The 15337-nt window shown below is 50.3% G+C and overlaps 1 non-coding gene across 1 annotated transcript; it reads left to right on the top strand.

Annotated features, from left to right (window-relative positions):
- Positions 1 to 6438: 6438 nt before the first annotated feature.
- On the top strand, positions 6439 to 6541 carry LOC118995639 (U6 spliceosomal RNA). The gene has a single exon (XR_005068334.1). It is a non-coding gene; the product is annotated as a U6 spliceosomal RNA (small nuclear RNA).
- Positions 6542 to 15337: the final 8796 nt, after the last annotated feature.

Raw genomic sequence — 15337 nt, forward strand, 5'->3', positions numbered from 1 at the left:
CATGACACAGCTCACATGACTTCGAGGCCCCTGAAGCCCCAGGCTCACAGTGGTGCCTCATCACTTCCATTGCCTTCCAGTGCCCAAGGCGGGTCACGGGGCCAAACCCAAAGTTGAGGGGCAGGAAGTCCATTCTGCTCCCCTAGCGGAACAACCGCAAGGTCTACAGCAAAAAAGCAGGAACACAGGGAGGGACAGAGAGCTGGAGCTTCTTGTACCATCGACCACAACGACCCACGTCCAGTAAAAATCATGAGAGATGCTGCTACTCGAAGATTCAGAGGACTCTGGTGTGTGGGGGGGAGGGGGGAGGGGTCGGGGCAAGGGGAGTCTGAGCTTCTGGGCGACCTGTCTGTAAAGGCGCTGGGCCTGAACCCGGAGTGTTTAAAGAACTGGACATGCTGGTCCTGCAGGGGGAGCTGTGACCCAGCTGCCAGGAACTTTCCCATGAAGCCACATTGATGGGAGGGGGATGCCCAGCCAAGGCAGAGCCACATGAGGGGTAAGGAACTGGAGGAAACAGGGATCCAGGCAGCCTAGTTCACTGCGGGAGTCTTGAGAAGGGCCGTGGGGGGCCAGAGACATGGCCGTGGCTCCCCCCTCATCGGCTTACACAGAGGACAAAATGAAGGAGCAGCTGGTTTGGTGACTGTGCCCAACTTTTGTTCAGAGGCACTAGAAATATAGAAGTTGTATTTTCTTAAAACTCTCCTGGTAGTTGTGCTGAATGGCACCCCCAACCTTTTGTTCTAGTTTGTCTAACAATAACTTAGCCAGTTTTTGCAAATTCTCAGCCTATTTTGGTTGTCAAAACATTCTAACTATGGCCTCTGAGATTCAGTCCTGTTCTCAAACTGGAGTCAAAGCTCATTTTCTTCTCTCAGCTCAGGCTAGAGCTGTGTCTGAGCCCTCCCTTGACCCCACCGTCTACCTGTGTGTCACATGGTGGGGCAAAGGTGTAGGCCCCTCTGGGCTGCCCACAACTACACTTCTGTTCCATGTCTACATGCTGAGGAGGGGCCTCCAACATCCTTTGCGATGAGGGGGGGAGTGGGGGGAAGGAGAGGCTTATTCCAGGCAGCTCCCAGAGGCGCTGGCTGTCCCTGGCTGGTTTGACCCCCTATTCCGGGGACTTCTGGTTGGAGGCACTTACCTGCACTGTGTGGGCCGCTTTGCCAGCACCAAACACACCCATATGCACTCCCTGCTAGCACTGTCCTAAACTAGTTTTGGCTCCAGTTCTCACCTTCCCGCAAACTGTGAAGTCAGCAGGCAAGCAGTGGGTCCCTGCTTCTGGTGGAAACTGGCAGACAGCAGGCAGGCTGATCCCAGAAGCTCCCCATGCCCCCCTCTCTCCGTGCCTGCCTCTCTCCACACCTCCAATGGGGGCCAAGCAGCGTGCCCCACTGGGGGATGAAATACCAGTCTCCTGCTCTTGTAGGCACCACAGTCTTTAGAAAAATTCTTTTTTGAACTCTCCCTGCGCACTCACTTTGGGGATGGAACACTGCCCCTTCCCCTCTCAGTGCTCCAGGGGAGGGCACACAGGGCCATCAGCTGGCTGGGACGGGCGGGATGGGCTGGCTCCAGGTGCCAGCCACTCTCTGATCTGAAAACGGGGATGGGTCAGATTTTTGGCTTTAGTCTGGGGCCCTGGCTACAGTTCGGGAACACCAGGGAAAACTTACTCTATGTCACAGGCGGCAAATACAAGGCCCGTGGGCCGAAGCCAGCCCTCCACCTTGTTCTATTCGGTCCAGCACCTTGTTTCTACCCGGCAGCAGCGCTGAGCTCCTACTTAAGGAGTAGTTATGTTCACACGGTCCTCAAATTACATTCGGCCCTTTGAAAGCAACTGCCAGGCTAATGCAGCCCCAGGCGACAACGAGTTTGACATCATGGCTCTGTGTCCTAGTAGCTTTGGAGTCAGGCAACACTTGTTTCAAAACTGACCTCTGCTCATTACCACTGAGTCTCAATTTCCTCACCTAGAAGCTCCTTCTCAGCCTTACTGCGATGACAACGAAATGAACGAGGGCCATGTGGCTCCCCCACACAGGCGACCTCGGCATTGGTTGTCTTTTCTCATCCTTCTATGCCCCACGCCCACCCTCTGCAGCCACCTCTGTGCATGTGAGTATCTATGTGGACAGATGTACATATGGTGTTCAAAGTCCGGGCCTCTGACGTTGGTGCCCCGTGAGTCCATGTTGTGCTATCGGTGCAGAAAAAGAGCTTTGGGACATAAACCTTCCCCGTTCAGTAGCAGGCGTCCCGAGTCCTCGTCTGACTCATCAGGTCGTACTTGCCGAGGGCGTCAGGTATGGACTTTCTGCTTCCTGCATCGCATCTGTGTAGGTGTGCTATTACCAGAAACCTTCCCGGGCGCTGCCCAGCATGCTACCGAAATGACTGGGATGAAAGAAAAGAAAGAATGAAACAAAGAAATGTGATTGTTTTTATGTTTTACCATCAAGAATATCGTTCTAGTTAAAATGAGACCATCCAAATGAGCATAAACAAATTTACATAAAAGAAGTTTTGATGCTGATTTCTAAACTGATTGGGGTTTTACCTGATAAAATCTACAAAGCAGAACATTTATCCTCAAAACGCACCAGCAGCACACATTACTCATGCTTCGCACCCTCAAATATGGTGGATTTTTAAACAACCAAATAGGTTGAGAGCTTTTTAGGATACTGAGCTCTATGTTTAGAGACAGAAAAGTTAGTTCCACTGTTCATTCAACAACCATTTGTTGAATCACTAAGCTAAAGAGGTTTCTCTGTTGCTTTCAAATGAGAGCTTAGGCAGATAGAGGAGAAGTGAAGAAAACGAACACAGAAAATCACACCGCAGCAGCTTCCTACACTCCTCCCCCACCTCCAGTGGCCCCCAGCTCCACCCGCTAAGGACACCCCAACACCACGGCAACCGTTTCCTCGACCACAAGGTAATCGTAAAAGGATCTGCTGTGTGTGCCCGGCAGGAAAGTCTACAAAAATTAGAGGAATCTTGAATCACTGTCTCTCCCAGTCGCACCATCTACAAAACCCCCACCATACTGCCCTGACTTGTCACATTCACAGTGCCCAGAAGCTTCTGTAAGTCGCCCCCAGCAGAGCCGGCGAGCAAACGCCCTGACGCTGCCCGCGGCCAGGTCCTGCTCCCGTGCACCTGCACGTACACACACAGGCAGAGGAGAGGGGCTGGTGGAGGTGGTGTCGGACTCCTGGTGACTCTGATGGGCGCAGACGCCGCCGACAGCTCTGACACACCAGCCGAGAAAGTCCCAGGAGCTTATGTGCAGACAGAGATGATGGCCGGGCCACCTCAGTAATAGGGTGGCAACACTGAGGCCTCGGGGATCCCTAGTCCAAGTCTCCCATTTTACTGACAAGGAAGGAAATGTGGGCCTTTGTCTGTGTCAGGAAAATCTCGAAAGACTTTTAAACAGGAAGGAAAATAGCACTGGGTCTCCCAACCAGCTCACCCTTCCATGTTGTCTAGGCCTATAGGGATTTAAGGCCAATCTTTGACCTATTTGACAACTTAGTGAGTCTTAGAAAACTTATAGTAATGCAAATAATTCTTGTCCCTGAAAGGCCAATGAATATTTTCACGTGGAATTGAATTGATTAAGCACTGTGGATATCAATAACTTTTCCATGCACTTGCAAGTTCATTTCAGCATGCTTCATGGCCTATACGTGTGCGTGCCTGTGAGCCAGCAATGCCATCTGACTGGCTCCTCCCAACCACCCTCTCGATTCCCCATTTCGCATGTGGAGGGGCAGGCGGATGGATGCCAGAGTTTTACTGGAGGGGGTCCGGATACGAAGCGGGAGGGGGTGGGGCAAACTTTCTTCTCTCCCCAGATGATTGTGGAAGGAGAAAGGAGACAGAGGCAGTGAAAGGCAAGGCTCAGACGCAGGACCCAGCGCTGGTTACAGAACAGCGAGTAAGTGAAGATCTGTAGCTTCCCCAACGCAGCCTGGTCCTCCCGAACCCACCCATGGGTGGGAGCTCCACGCACACTCAGGTCAGAAAACCAGGTCCTAGAGGCCGAAATACTTTGAGACTACTAAAAAGAGAGAGGAAAAATGAATTAAATGAGGCAAGAAGAAAAAACCCTATGACTCTGATCTAGTTATAGTTTTAATAGGAAATGACCCACAGAAAACTCCACCCTGTGTCTGTGGTGTGATGGCCTCAACTGTGGGTCCAGTTTGGGCAGGATCCTCCCGGATTTCATTCTCAGAAACTGCCAGAGAGTGTTCTCCCAGGGCTCTCCAAGCACGGTCAAGGCCTCGCCAAGCACGGTCAAGCCTCCAGTGCTCATTCTAACAAGGGCTGCAGAATCCCCCCGCAGCCTCGGCTCCAGCAGAGCAGAAAGAAAGTCTGGATCAAGCCTTCTCTAATGGGGACCTGTTTATTTTTACAATTAACAAAGGAAAACTTAGTTTTTGAGATTCGTTGGTTGGTTTGGTGATTCAGGGCTTAAACTTAAAACTCTAGTCACTAGTATTATGAGAGGAGTTGACCCCAAGCTTCTCCCACTCTGCAAAAGCCAAACCTTTTCATGACAGAAAAGAATTCACCCTTGAAACACACAAGGAGGCAACCTGGGGGAGCAGGGCGCCCAGGGCCAGATAAACTTGAACTCTATAGCACACTGACTGCCTCTCTGGTCTTAAAAGTTGTAAGAGCTTCACTGTAACCAAATTAATGAGATCACAGAAGACTTGAACTCTGCAGATCGACACGTCAACATTGGCAGCTTCCAAATTCTCAGGCTCTGGGTTCTGGGTCCCCCGTGGGGTCAGTGAGCTCCTTTACATTATGTCCGTTGTGACCATAACAACCGGCTCTGCTGCTCAGTACAGGCTCCAGACCACGAAGGCAAGAAGCCCCACAGCCTTTATGAGGGCACTAGTTCCCTAGGGCGGCCGTGACAAAGTGCCACAAATCAGTGGCTTCAAACAAAACGAAATCACTGTCTCACAGATCTGGAGGCTGGAAGCCTGGAAGTGAGGTGTCAGCAAGGAATGCTTTCCGGCCTTCGCCTGGCGGCTGGTGGTGACCTTTGTTACTGTAGCTGCAGGACTCCCAGTTCTGCCATCATTCTCACGCAGCAGTCCCTTTCCATGGTCATGGCCATGGCCATGTGCTCATATGGATATCAGTCCCATTGGACCAGGGCTCCATCCAGTTCCAGCAAGGCTACATGCTAACGAAGTGCATGGGCAGCAACTCTGCTTCCAAATGCAAGTGCATTCAGAGGGGGCTGTCCCTAGATTGGCAGGGGAGGCGAGGGGCCTGGGCTGAGCCAGGCGGAGCGGCCCAGCAGGAGTGGCCTCCCACCTTCCACGGGCCCCACTCGGGCAGAGGGGCAGGGGACACTCAGAGCTGACCAGGAAAGACAGACCTGGGTGAAGGGAAGCAAAGGCCCAGATGAGAGGGGGCAGACGGTGGGGGTGTGAAGCACAGTATGGGCATGGGGTGGCCAGAGAACTCGCACGCGTGGCCCACGGACATGAACGGTTGGCGGGGGTTGCCTGAGGGGGTGGGGGTGCTGAGTGGTCTGGGGTAAAGGGGGAAATCAGGACAACCCTGATTCCCTAATAGTGTAATGAATAAAATAAAACTTTAAAAAACAGGGCCAACAAATAGAGCAAGAAAAACTAAGAAATATCACCTTAATTTTTTTAACACTAGAGAGAAACAACAAAAGTCCTAAGAACAAAAACCCTCTGGATAATCGGGAAAACCAAATTCACACAAAAGTGGGCAGCAGAGAAGTGTCAATCCCACACAAAGGCACCGTGTGCTCTCAATAGAAAGTCCTACTGGAGAACTCTTCACATCTTGTGAGGATGAATTATTTTTGCCACTTTAAAATTTCATGAGGAGAAAAAATTCTAAATCTGGACAAATTACTAACAATTTTAATGCAGTAATGAATGTAGAGAAAAAAATAATTGTCCAAATATTTAAAACATTTAATTTCACTAATCAACTTTTCATTGGTGACTACTAAAATTATTATAATACTGTAAAATTTTCATTATTTTTGAGACTTTTTCTTGATTCCTAGTTCTGCTCCTCATCTGGTTTTGGCCTTGACTTCAGCTAAATACAGACTTGAACTCTTGGCCCTTTAACACTTGGAGAAAATATACGCCGGTGCGCATCAGCCTCGTGAGAGTCACAGTGCAAGTGACGGGGAGCACGGGTCCTCGGGGAGCTGCTTCCTCCGAAAAGAGAACAAGAGCAGGCCGGTCTGCACGCCCTCAACCTCCCTGTCCCGACTTGTCACCCTGATTGGGTCTTTATCAATGATCTGCTGCTGTTTCCAAACCACCTGAAGATTCAGTGGCTTAAAGCAATAGTTTTATCTGTTTGTGATACTGCGGGCCGCGTTCGCAGTATCATGTATATTCAGTGACACATACACCAAAATTGGAAAAACACAGGGAAGACTAGCAGGACCCTGCACGAGGATGACATGCAAGTTCATGGAGTGTTCCCCGTTTTTAAGGGGTCAGCTCATCAGGAAGATGCAGCAATTGCACATACGTGTGCGCCCAGCACTGGAGCACCTGAATATTCTAGGCACGAGTAACAGACCTGAAGGGAGAAACAGACAACGACAACACGATCACGTTACGGGACTTCAATACCCCACGTTCAACAATGGGTAGCTCCTCCGTTCAGAAAACCAGCCAGGGATGTTGGAGGTGAGCCTCGCAGACACTTCTAGGACGCCCGACGCACCAGCAGCAGGACGCCCATTCTTCCCGAATGCGCGCAGCCCATTCTCCAGGACAGATCACGGGACAGGCCGCAAGGCCAGTTGTAGAAATTGTAAGAAGACTGAAATCATACCAACTACCTTTTCCAACCACAGCGGTACAACTACAGTCAACAAGAGGAAAGCCGGAAAGTTTACGTGCAGGTGGAAACTAAGCAACACGCACTCAAACAATCCATGGATCGAAGAATAAACAAAGAGACATTTTTTTAACACTCAAAACAAATAAAAATGGAAACAGAGCACACCCAAATCTAAGGGATGTTGCAAAAGCAGTTCTGAGAGGGAAGTTTGTAGCGATAAATGCAGATGTTACAAAAATAGAAAGATTTCAAACAAACAACCTAATTTTATACCTCAAGGGACTAGAAAGCCAAATGAAGCCCAAAAATTACCAAAAGGAAGGAAATAACAAAGATTAGAGTGGAAATAAGTGAAATGTAGATCAGAAAAACAATAACAAAGATCAATGAAACTAAAAGCTGTTTTTTTTATAAAAACAGAAGACTCAAATACATAAAATCAGAAAGGAAAAAGAAGACATTTTAGCTGACATTACAGAAATTTATAGGATCATAAGAGACCACTACAAGCAAATATAGAGCAACAAATTGGATAAACTAGATGAAATCAACCAACAACCTGCCATGACTGAATCAGGAAGAAATAGAAAACCTTAACAGACCAATAATAAGCCATGAAATTGAATTAGTAATAAAAAACCTCCAACACAGAAAAAGCCAGGAGCAGACGGCTCTAACGGCGAATTCTACCAAACATTTAAGGAAGAATCAGCACCAATCCTTCTCAAAATTTTCCAGAAATTAAAGAAGAGGGAACACTTTCAATCTTCTTCATTTTAGGAGACTGTGTTACCAGGATAATAAAGCCAGATAAGGACTCCAGGAAAAAATAAAATGATAGAACAAGATTCTTGATGAATATAAATGCAAAAAATCCCCAACAAAATATTAGCAAACTGAAGTAGACACTTGTGAACAGGATCCTACACCACGACCAAGTGGGATTTAACCTTGGGGTGCAAGGGTGGGTCAAGGTACACGAATCAGTAAATGTGATACATCACATTAACAGAATAAAAGATAAAAATCATATGATTGTCTCAATAGATAAAGTGAAGTCATTTGACAAACACTACATTCCTTCACAAAAACGACCCTCAGTAAATCGGGTATGGAAGAAATACACCTCAGCATAACAAAGGCCACGCATGCTAAAACCAGAGCTGACCCCATGCTCACTGGGGAAACATCAAAAGCTTTTTCTCTAAAATCAGGAACAGGACCCGGCTGTTGCCGTCACCACTCACATTCAAAACAGAATTAGGGGTCCTGGCTTGAGTAATAAGCAAGGCGTAAAATAAAAGGCATCCAAAATGGAAAGGAAAAAGAAAACCTGTCATTATTTGCAGGTGTTATAATCTTATATGTAGAAAATTCTTGGTTAAGAAACTGCTGGAACTAATCAAGGAATCCAGTGAAGTTGTAGGTATGACATTGACACACAGCAGCCAGTGGTGTTTCTGCACACTGACAACAAAACATCGGAAAAAGATGATGTCATTCACAATAGCACTGAAAGTAATGAAACACTTAGGAATAAATTTCACCACAAAAGTGAAAAGTCTATACAATGAACACTACAAGGCTTTGGTAACCGAAACTGAAGAGGATGCAATGGAAAGAAATCTTGTGTTCCTGGATAAGAAGAATTAATACGGTTAGTATGTCCACACAATGCGATCCCTACCCAAATCTCATGGTGTGTTTACACCACGAGAAATAGAAAAAGGAACCCTGAAATCTGAATGGAACTGAAATAGACCCTGAAGAGTCAAAACAAAGAAGAACAAAGCCAGAGACATGATGCTTCCTGATTTCACAAAGCTGTAATAATTAACACAGTGCGGTCCTGGCATGAAAAACTGAAACACAGACCAATGGAACAGACTAGAGAGCCCAGAAATAAACCCATGCACACACTGCCCACTAGTATTTGACAAAGGAGCTAAGAAACTCAGTGGGGAAAGGAAGTCTCTTCAACAAATGATGCTGGGAAAACTGGGTAACCACACACAGAAAAGTGGAATTGGGCTCTGTCTTCCATCACTCACAAAAGGTAACTCGAAATGGATAAAAGACTTGAACCTAAGACCTGAGACCAAAACTCCTAGAAAAAAACAGGGAAGGAGCTCCTTGACTGTGGTGCTGGCAGCGATTTTTGGGGCGTGGCACCAAAAGCTCAAAAAAGCAAAAATGGACAAGCAGGACCACACTGAATTAAACGTGATCTGCGCGGTGAAAGAATCAATGAAGTGAAAAGGCAACCCATGGGACGGGAAAAATGTTCACAAACTACATATCAGATAAGGGCTTCGTATCCAAATATATAAAGAACGCATTCAACAACAACAAAGATGAAAAATGGACAGAGGAAAATAACTGACTAGTTATCTCTCCAGCGAAGACACCCCAATGGCCAACAGGTACACAAAAGATGCCCAGCATTACTAAGAACCAGGGAGCTGCAGATCAAACCCACGAGTGGATCCCACCTCACACAGTCGGAATGGCTGTTATTGAGGACACAGGCGGAGACGAGGGCTGGGGAGGGTGTGGAGGACAGGGAACCCTTGTGCACGGTTGGTGGAGGTGTGAAGTGGTCTTGGCCCCAACAGAAAGCAGCGTGGAGGTCCCTCAAAACGCTGAAAATACAACTACCCTGAGGTCCAGCAATCACACTTCTGGATACGTGTGAAGTGAAAACAGACTATTGAGAAGACAGCGTATTCCCGTGTTCATGGCAGCGTTTTCACAACAGCCGAGATGCAGAAGCAACCTAGGTGTCTGTCAGGGGAGCATGGACAGAGATCTGGTGGCACACGTGTGTGTGCACACACCAGACTGTTGTTGAGCCCTGAGACAGAGGGAAACCCCACCTTTGCAACAACACAAATGGGCTTGAGGGCATCATGTTGAGGCAAGTAAGCTGGGCAGGGAAAGACAGATAATATAGCACGGTGCCACCTATGTGCAGAATCTAAAAAAGCCAAGTTCACAGAAACAGAGAGCAGAGTGGTGGTTACACTGGCCCGGGGGCGGGGTGGGGGGGTGAGGCACTGGGGAGACGTGGTCACAGGTTACGAACTGCGCCATAAAGGCCTGATGCTCCATCGTGATTGTAACGGCCAACTGCAGTGTACACTCAGCCAAAGACTCGGTATTGACCGTTCTCGCCGTGGGAATGGAGTGATAATTACGTGACGTGACAGAAGCGTTAGCTTCAGCTCCGGTGGCAGTCACACTGCAATACGTAAAAGTGTCAAATCAACGCACTGAGCACCTTAAGCTCACAGTGTCGTGTGTAAACGACTCCTGTGTCTCACTACAAAGTCACTGCGGGTCATCGGTTTGCCCTGGGCGTGGCGGGGGCCCTCTGCTGGCCTTGCCGGGTCTCCAGCAGCTGACGGTCTGAGGCGCGCTCGCTGGCACTGCCGGTGCTCGGTGTCGGCTGCCGCTGGCCCTGCTCTCGTGTGGACTCCCACCGCGGAGGAGTCTGTCTGGGCTTCTCTGCGCAGGGGCAGCCAGGGCTAGAGTGGGAGGTGCAAGGCCGCTCGGGCTGAGAGGTCAGAAGCCGCAGGCCATCCACCCCTGGCACCCCATGCTCGGGGGAAAGCACAGGGTCAGGCGCACGCAGACAGCAGGGCCGGAGAAACAAACCCGGCTGGCGTCCCATGCACTCCACAAACAGATGCTGTAAGACAAATGATTCCCCATCAACCCATGAGCAGCAATGTCACACATTCCCAGAAAAACGGCACTAACTCTAACAACATTATTCTCTGCTTAGAACTTTATCTTTAAATCTTTCAAAGTATAATCAGTAAATATACTGAATAGTGGTTCTAGATTTTTAGATCCTACTTTGCTGTTAAGCTTTGGTACTGTTACAGAGAGTTTAATGAAAGAGAGTTTAAACATATTTTTCTCCTGATGCGGAAAGTAAATGGACAGCTGTGCTGGGCAGGGAGCCCAGCGTCTCCATGCTCCAGGTTCCTGCTCAACCCCAGCAGGCCCAGCAAAGCTGCAGACTCACGTGTCCTCTCCGGGGCTCCGCACATTGGAGCTCTTCCGTATTTAGATGGTGGGGCGGACGGCACGGCCCCCAGGGGTCGGGGGTGGCTCTAGCCATGATTCATTTTACTGCCGCCACCACAGGGCTGGCCCGCTTCTTACTGCTGAGCAAGGCTGCTAACCCATCATGGCCCCATGGATTTGGCTGATGAGTAAGAGGAAAAGGCCACCTGCGTCATGGGCAGAGGCTGAGATGGGGAGTCGGGACCGTGGCAGGGACGGCAAGTCTCTGCGGCCACCAGGGAGGGCGCTCAACAGCAGCTCCGAGAGATGTGCATTAGGAAAGCCCAGCGTCCATGGAGCGAAACTGGACCTGGGGTGGGAAAGAGTCTGTTTCCAACGGCCAGGCATTGGGTTTCACTGGCTCTTGGGTGTCAGGGCTCGGCTGTTGTGTGATATGTCACGGGACAAGGGGCTGGCGCCGTGTCCCTCTGTGTTTTCACCTTCTCGTTCTGAATCAGGGCAACTGCAGGTGGAAAATCAGAGCCCAGCAGGGGAAGTGGAAAGGCGCTGCTTCGCACCCGTGGCCCTCCCTCGGCTGGGGCTTTCCTGGTGCTGGGCGCGGTGCTGACAGAGGGGAACTGCTGCGAGAGAGGGGCCCAAGGAGATGCTGGCATCTGGGGGACTGTCTACAGGCAGGGATGTCCCACAAAGACTAGCCCCGCCTACAGGCCCTCTTCCTTTCCACTGGTGGTAACCATGGGCAACAAATCTCTCTCTCTTTCCCTCTCTTCCTCCGTCCCTCCCTTCCATCTCCCTTGCTTCCTCATGACTATGCACTTGTGAAATCAGTAAGAATGACCCCGATTGAATGCGATCGGCACCCACGCAGCTCAGGGACAACACAAAAGCCATTTTAACTGTGAAAGCTGTCAGAAGCGTTACTCAGAATGTCTTCTCAACGGTGTGAGGAATTCTGAATTTTGCAGGTCTTTTATCCCAGGTGCATGCACACACACGCCGCCTTTAAAACAGTTTTCCCCCTGAATCTCGGGGACTCAGAGCAAGACTGGGTCCTCGGAAGAATCAGGATTTAGATAAGTTGCATGTCAGGATGTCGTCACTAAGGACATGTCAGACGTCCAGTCTGCCGTGGTGAAAGCTTAGCACAGTGGGAAACGTGTGCTTTTTGTTCCCGATCCGACCACTGCTTCCGACTCACTAAGCGCTTTCCTTCTGGGCTGACGTCTGCAGCGTGTCTGCATCTACACAGCACTGGGCAGCAGAGGGGCCTCGCCTCAAAAGGGGGAGGTGGAGCCACTTTTCCTGGCGGAGACTCGCGTTGGCGGACCAGATCACCGCCATCCACGTGCAAAAGGACACTCAGAGCGGCTGACCACTGGCCCCTGGCACAGAGTTAAGAGGCAGCGTGGTAAAGTCAAGACATTGGGTGATGTCTTGGAAAGGTACAGCACCAGTTCACCAGACTCCTGTCCCCTTGCATCCAGCAAAGTGTCCTGCCCACTGGAGTCTCTGGCCTGAGGCTCTAGGACCTCAGCTCCCCTCTGTGGCCACAAGAGGGACCCACCCCACTTCTCTCTAATGGTGGTGCTGTAGGTCTCATTGTTCCCAGAGTCCCTTCTCACCCCCTTGTAGGATGAGGAACCTGAGACAAAGAGAGGCCAGCTACATGCCCCACACGCTCCAGCAGGTGGTGAAGCCAGGGTCTGAACCCACGGTCTTCCTCCAGACACACACCACCCTGTTGCGTCTGTGCCACAATGTCAAAGCAACCTGCAGAGCCAGGGTCTCCCCGACACAGGGTCCTCTGCTGAATTCAGAGATGCCCTCTTGCCTACCCCACACAGGCTGCATCAACTTATAAACAGAAGTCTCAGTGTCTATAAAGGAGAGGGATACCTGCAAGTCACCTGGAGGCCCCCTGAGCCCAGGACCCTTTGGGAATCTTATGTATTCTAATTTTTAAAATAACTTTTTAATCCCCCAGTAATTCAACATGATTATTTTAGGTGCTCACTTTCATCACTTCTTTCCAAAGCAGTCTACTTAGCTGCCCCAAAAGTTATTCCCCCATCATGCCGCTCACAGTCGCGTTGCAACAGGTGCCCCAGCCCTTCATTAAATCCCATCATCCCAGTTACACACACGGTGGCACAGACAGGCTCAGCACAAGGTCATCGAGCTCGGCAAGACCTGAACTCAGACAGTGGAAACACGTGCCCGGCACTGCAGGCAGGGCACTGTCTCCCAGGTTCAGACCAGGACACATCAGCAAGCACGTTCTGCAGAGCGAAGGAGCAGCCTGGGCTATCGGCAGAGCTGCCTGGTGGGACATCTGTCAGGAGGGCTTCTGCTGACCAGATTCTTCAGTCTGGCATTTGCAGCCCTCAACCACGACCCCAACTCGCCTTTCGCGTGCCCCCCTCCTGCATTCTCCTGCCTGTGTCTTGGGGACCATCCATGAAGACCTTATTCAGTCCCCTCCTGCACAGGTGACCACACTGCCTGTGTTACAGGACACTTTGTCCAAACCCTCCCCGACTGGGTTCAAGCTGTCCTTGCCCACACCCTCACTGTGTCACAACAAAACCTGGACGTGCCCAACGAAGTGTTTCTTGGGCAAGAGAACAGCGACTCTTGCATAAAATCCCCATGGCTTCTTCACAGGGCTAGGCTAGTTCTGCACATTGAACCAACACGGAGGTACACGTAACATTTGTAAGGTCAGAGGAGCCGAGTGTACAGAGCTGTCCACCTGGGGGCCCTGTGTGCACTCTCTTCTTTCTGCCCCCAAAGCAACAACGCCTTAATTTCAACACCGAATTCTGCATTTCCACAAGATCGTCACACTGCACTCCCCCTTCCCGGGTAGCCACAGCCTCGGCCAGCCAGCTCCTGCTCACTCGCCCACGCAGCCCGTCAGGAACCGCCTTTCCTTGCGCGTGCTCCCACCAAAGACCTGCCTGCCCTCCAGATCTCTCTCCGGAGAGCAGGCCAACCAGAGAAGGAGACTGTGCACACAACGGGGGCCCACATGCCCTCACGCATTCCTGGCAGCGACCAAGTGCATATCACGTATGGTGGTGGACACGCAGAACCATGGTGCGCAGTGGGCTGCACCATCGAGCAGTTGGGTTCATGCTTTCTGTCTTGTTCACGCAATGATGAGACCCCCTAATGACGATCCCTCAGAACGTGTTCCTCTCATTAAACTGTGAATGACTGCATATGCCACCACCATTCCTAAAGGGTTCCCGAAGGACTTAGAAAATTCAAAACACATGTAAAACAAAACAAGAGAAAGAAAGAAATTTGCCCAAGTATTTGGGTCATTCTTTTGCTTCAGCAGAGTTCTGAATTTGGTCCATGGTTTTTCTTAATCTAAAAGGCACAAGAGATACACATACTTTTTCATCAATAAAGGAAAGTAAGCTTGTTTAGCTTTAAGACTAAGCCTTTCCTGATATAAAATTCAAATGCTGTGAAACTCCAGGTTACCTACCACCTTTCGTATGTAAGTGGGCACGGAAGAGAGACAAAGAGCAGCCCGGAGTCAGGGCCTGCACGGCGCCGTAGCCCCTGCCAGGAACGCCTGGACATCTTCCCATGTCACGGCCAGGCTCTCAGCCACCACCCACCGGGGGGTCAGAACCTGTTGGTGGCTCTCTCGTGCCAGCACAGCTGGGCATGTCAGAGACTGACTATCGGCCACGGCTGAAATGACTTCTCACCAGGTGGGACTGAGTCTGCCCCGCCACTAATCTTGTCAAGGTGCTTAACTCCTCTGGCTTTTCATTTCCTCATTCATAAAATGGATATGATAATTGGAAAAATGTAACTGAAAATTACCCATCACAGCACCTGACATGTATTAGATAGCAATAAAAGATTTTATTATTACTGGTTTTCTGAAAACAAAAACAACCAAGAAAAAGAACAACAAAAAAAACCCTGAACAGACAAAAAACAACACTAGCAAACACTCTTCCTCCCCGCTAGCTTCTCTTCCTCTGAGGTGGAGACACGCAGGCCTCCTCGGCCCCGGGACGCCGTGCTGACAGCTGTGCACCGTCCTTCCCCACCCGCCTTGTAACGCGCCTCCTCGCTGTTCGCCGTCTCAGTGACACGTGGAGAGTTGGCTGCCCCCCCCCCCCCCCCCCCCCCCCCGCCCCGAGCCTGCACCGTCGCTCTGTTGAAATGGCAGCATCCCCAGTGCAGCATTGGGCAGTTCCAAGGGGCCTGGAGTGCCCCCCCTACCCGCCCCGCACACACTGCTTGCTTGTCCCCCGCACCTCCGCCTCCTCTCGCTCCTCCACGCAGTGCGGCCGCCTCGGCTCTGTCCCAGGGTGCCCGGTCCTCTCTTTACATAATCTGCACTCCCACTGACTAGTTTTGTCCACAAATA

This window comes from Sturnira hondurensis, unplaced genomic scaffold (genome assembly GCF_014824575.4).
Source record: "Sturnira hondurensis isolate 20B ecotype Veracruz unplaced genomic scaffold, ASM1482457v3 Scaffold0010128, whole genome shotgun sequence".
Classification (NCBI taxonomy): Eukaryota; Metazoa; Chordata; class Mammalia; order Chiroptera; family Phyllostomidae; genus Sturnira; species Sturnira hondurensis.